Source organism: Hippocampus comes, unplaced genomic scaffold (genome assembly GCF_001891065.2).
Source record: "Hippocampus comes isolate QL1 unplaced genomic scaffold, H_comes_QL1_v1.1 scaffold80, whole genome shotgun sequence".
NCBI classification, from domain to species: domain Eukaryota; kingdom Metazoa; phylum Chordata; class Actinopteri; order Syngnathiformes; family Syngnathidae; genus Hippocampus; species Hippocampus comes.
The window spans coordinates 769,750-775,403 of record NW_017806164.1 but is presented as its reverse complement, the minus strand read 5'-3'; positions in this window follow the sequence as shown (position 1 = coordinate 775,403).

Genomic DNA, 5,654 nt, shown 5'->3' with positions numbered 1-5,654 from the left:
AATGAGCGTTTATGTCAGCTAAGATACGAGGCTACAGGCATGCTCATCTGCATCTCCGAATGAGCATTTATGTCAGCTTGGATACGATCGGCCGCACGTTTGCGTCATTTGCGTGGGGATTGTCGTTTCTTGGCGCATCTGTGACGTGGATACCCACAAGCATAAGTGACCTGCAGGTTACCAATTCACAAATGGGAATCAGTCTGATATCACTTAACGTAACTACAGTCAACAAAATCATGATGCTGTGGATTACACTGTAGACTTTGTCAGTTATTGCCAGCGGCGGTGAATTTTTAGAGCCAAGCCGCAAAAGACGCTTGGCAGTCACGCCTGTCCAATGGCAACTGTTCTGTATAGCTTTCCCAAGTCAATCACCTGTATTGGTATCTATAAACACTGTGTTGAACACAATGAAGAGGTGGTCCCATTCAGTGTCATGACTGTAAGGGGTGATTAATGCATTTAGGGAATGAAAACCAATGATAATACCATGTCTGTGAGTTAATCGTTCAGCAGATGATAGTACAGAGGAATCTAAGGTTGATCACAATGAGATAATGGTCAACCTCCGAATCGTGCAGATTTATCAGTGTTCCCTGAGAGACAAAAAAAAAAAAAAGGCTAAATTATTATTATTATTTCACCTATATACATTGAGGCCTGTAAAGGGGAGATTATTGCTTGTGCTTTGGAAATGATAATTAAATATCAGTTGCTCCTTACGCAGCCACGTAGCGCTTTGCCAAACACTCTCTTGCCAAAAACTTCTCTCTCAGGCGGCCCGCCCTTACCCCACGCGTGCGCACTCCAACTGCAAATGGCTGAATATTTAGAATGATGGCAGATTCGGACAGTTTTATTGGTCGACTGTGACGTGTTTGGTTTTTATTGGTCAGATGTGACGAGACTATGAGTAAATCTATGGCCGGCTGGAAGCTTTTTAGAAAAAAAATCATAAATAAACCATATTATTTGAAAAGCTGCCGGGTTCAAAGCGTGGGGAAATAAATGGTGGCTTATAGTCTGGTAGATGGACTACCGTACATGTGGAAGGTGTATATATTCACAAATGGGTATACATATATACCCTTCGTTGTTGTTCCTGTTACACGATGTGAATTGCCTCTTTTTGGGCCAAAGACGTTCTTCACCTTTGTTCTACTATGTACTTACAAAAATATTGTGGCTGGTTAGTTCTACAACTACAATGGAAGTCAAATCAATTTCTATTTCCGCTATTACAAGTGAGTGATCATTTTATTGCATTTGCCACCGAAAGGGGACGAGCACTCTTTGGGATTGTTTAAACATTAACACACACACACACACACACACACACACACACACACACACACACACACACACACTTCTGTTGTGAAGTCTAAGTCACGTGAATGCATACAGGACCTGAGGTGATAACCTTGGAAATCTATCCAAGGGTTCATATATCATGACGTTCGAAACACATTAACTTACACATGACAGTAAACCAATGTTTTATGTTTATTTGAGCATAATTATGGCTCATTTGAGCAGTATGGACTCCTTGTCTTTGATTATTCAACAGGTGATCAGACTGGGCAGCCCACGTTTGTTAGCAAGCAAATAAATTTGCAACTTAGTGCACATTTGCTTGGTGTAATTTGTTTCTGCAGGTCTGCTCCCTTAACATGAGGATCTTGGAACAAAAATCCTTCTGTCACACAGAGGCCAGACGCCGACCAAAATAGGCCATCCAAAAATCCACTTCAGAGTCCAGAATCTGTTTTCCTTGTGGCCTTTTCCGCTCTATCCTTTGTTGCACCCTCCACAACCTCACCCTGCCTCATACTAATGGATCAGGGTCATTATGACATGGCTGTGCCCACATTCTGTTGCTAGGGTGAAAATTAATATTGCAGCTTTGTTGTTCTCACTCGACTGCTGATGAAATCGTCCAGGCAGGGAGCAATGCTTTGCAGGCGCAAATACAAGTCGTGTCTTTCTTGGGATATGCACAACTACACAACGGGAGTTGTGTTCTCTTCAAAAGTTGGGTGACGTTTAATCTTATATTTGCAGTGGTATTATCAGCTCGCAGGTTGTCTTCAGAACTGATATTGTAATGTGCTCGTGTTAAGGCTTGAATGCAAAAGTGATGGAATGCAAAGGAGCTGATTAGATAGCTGTTCGGAGACACACACGCATTGCATGCATCGAGACTGACTACCAGCCGTACAACAAACAACTCGGTGACCTCTGCTCTCTTCACTCACTCACGTCTATCATCGAATACTGTGGAGGAGTGGGGGGCCTCAAACTCGCATTTCAGTGACAGTCTTCACAGTCATAGTGATTCCATGAGTTTTGTATTCGCTGCAAACATTATTCACACAGAAGGGATATTAAAAAAAAAATTTAAAAAAAACACTGTTTCATAATTTGCATTGCTGCAGCCAGGGATGAATACACTAATGTGACTTGGAAGAGATAGCAGAAGTCTGCGAACGGGGTGTATAGCTCGCCTGTCCATAATTGACATCATGTTGGACTTCCTAAATAGTTAGGATTGAATCACTACCGTCCTCCATCAAGTGCTCTCCATTGACTTCAAATCTACACAAGATAAATTCTGAATGATTCACTTCATCTGCACTTTTGTGCCCATCCCGCTAAAATTGAGATGATGTCATTTTCATCATATGCCATGACTACTGTTATAATGAAAACAAAGCAGAATGCTTCTATTTCAAATTCTGAAGCAACAACATTTACATCTTTTCAATTTTTTTTTCCATTTAAAAAAAAAAAAACAAAGTCATGTTTTGACATTCTTTTTGGTTTTAGTTTTATGTATGTATGTATTTATTTATTTATTTTACTTTGCAGATGTTTTAGTATTTAGCATGTTTCCCTTCTGGAGTGCGTGATAAATGGTTATGGAAACAACGACAGAATACATTAATGGAGGGAGGGGAAAATGTGAAGTGATTCAATAATATTCTCCTATTTAATGTGGTTGCTATAGTTTCAGAGGTACTTGAATTTCACAGATGGCAAAAATATGAGACATTTCTGATACGGTACAGACTACAACGATGTTACATTTCTTTTTCTTTCACATTTTATGAATTTGGTGCTTTGATACCATCCCTCTCCTTTCCATGCACATCTCTCTCGCCCGGCATCATCATCAATAACTTCAGCCACACAAAAGCAGCTAATTTAGGCCCGCCACTTTCTACTGTCATGACTAATGAGCTCTCCCTTCGTTTGTGTATTAGTCTCGCTCCGCTGTGGTCGTACCCCAGGGAGCGGGGCCACTGCTGCGCAGGTAAGCCCAAACAGATGACAGGGCGACCGAGTGGAAATAGAAACAATGGGCTTCTATCGGAGATTGTGTTCTAATCCAAAACTCGGGGCGCCGTATTGACGAGCCAACACAAAAACACCAGTTACATCTTCACCCATTGTTGATTAACTTCGGCGCTGACCTGCTACTCAAAAGCAACGTGCCAAACTTTACATATGAAAGAGTCCAAGACTCTTAGAGATAAAATCATGAGGGCAAAAATGGGATCTGTTAGATCAGACTTTTACGAGATTAAAAAAAAAAAAAGGAGTTGATTAGAAGGCCATATTTCCATTTTTTTCTTCTATGATCATTATGACATTGGTGAGATGATGGAGAGCGTCTGTTGGTAAGATTGTGCAGCATGCAGAATAAACGATATGTTAAAACTGAACTACTATTAATCATGAACTTTTTGTATATTGTGCATTGTGTGGTATACAATTTACTTATATACCTTTCTGGCATTGTGGATGTTGTCATTGCAACATTCATTTTTGGTCCATACAAAATGACGGTTATTTTAGTTATGTATGAGGTATGCAGAAGATTGACCATAAAATTAGGAATAAATGGACATTTGATGAAAAACAATGAAATGGGATAACGTAGATAGTAATAGAACATGTACTATTATGTCACAGACATGGGAAGGAAATAAATACAATTTAAGGGGCTAATAAATAAACTTGTGTCTTTTTAAACAGTTATTGGTTTGCAGGGATGCAGAAGATTCAGCCCAATATACGAGACAAGAGTAAACTCGATTAGCATTTAATAGAGTGCAGAACTTGGCCAATTAAGGCCAAATGATACTCATTTGGATTCACACCAAATTGTATTTTGAAATTAAGACCAACCTCTTGATAATGACTGATTTTTACATGGAGAAACACACCCTCTGCACGGAAAAATAAAGCGCCTGAGAAATGTTTTCATATCATGTAAGTGGACGGGGTGAAAATATTTCCTAATATCGAAGTAGGAGGATGTAGCTCACTAACTACCTAACGAAACAAGCTAACAGACAAATGGCCACAATAGTGAGAGGTTGATGAATAAGGCTTCTCTTCCATCGTAAAGAAATAGCAGTTTGAAAGCATTGTATGTCAGTCAGTTCCCCTCTCCTGCAGCATTCTGACTAAATGCACCTTGTGCCGGCCGTTTATTACATTTTTGCCATTATGGCGCACACAATAGGGAACTCATGCAAACGGCACTAAATTCCACATGAATGTAATGCCTTCCTGGTCCTGTTACTGCGTGAGAATGAGCAGAATGGAGGAGGAACTTTTGTATTTAAAAAAAAAAAAAATGCCTTGCACAATCTCAAGCACCATGCCAGTATATTTAACGCTGGCCAACTAAATTGTTTGCTCCACTGAAATACGTGGACAATATTAATTAGATAAAGCCCGTTAGAGGTTGCTCTACCTCCCAAGCGATTCACTTCAACAAATAACTTTTGACAGTATAAAAAGCTTATTTTGCAACATCTGGGCAAAATTGTTGGTACAGTACCCGACTTTGAATGAAAGAAAAACCCACAACAAACACCAAAGTAGTAAATAAAAATTACTGGAACTCAAAATAAGGCATTGTTTTATTTTTGTGGTGCAACAGAATCATATTTAACTCATGAAAAAGGCTTGAAAAAAATGATTCCCTTAACTTAATATTTCATTCCACAAAATTCATTTCCCCTTTAGGTGTGGGGGTGGGGGGGGGGGGGGGGGTTCAATCAAAGCATTTCTGTAATTCTCAGTGAGGCTTTCAGCATGTCTTGGCGGGCACTTTAGCACATTAATCAGTGAGCTCTTTAACTTTCTGAGTTGTGTTGAGTTCTTCTCTGAACTATAAGTTTCGGCTTCTTTCACATATGTTCAGTATTTAATTTAGGACTCTCCGGAATAGTCGAGGGTTTTATTTGTTACTTATTGGCTGTGTTTATGTCTTTGTTCTGATGGAAGACCCATGACCGACACCTTTCACTTCAGAGTACCTTAATCGTCTTGAGACTTATTTGCACCGAAGCACAGGTTCAAGACACCCTACGCATGATTTAGCAAAGCAGACCAAGAACATAACCGAGCTCTTTAACTTTCTGAGTTGTGTTGAGTTCTTCTCTGAACTATAAGTTTCGGCTTCTTTCACATATGTTCAGTATTTAATTTAGGACTCTCCGGAATAGTCGAGGGTTTTATTCTTATCCATTCTTGTTACTTATTGGCTGTGTTAATGTCTTTGTTCTGATGGAAGACCCGTGACCTACACCTTTCACTTGAGAATACCTTAATCGTCTTGAGACTTATTTGCACCC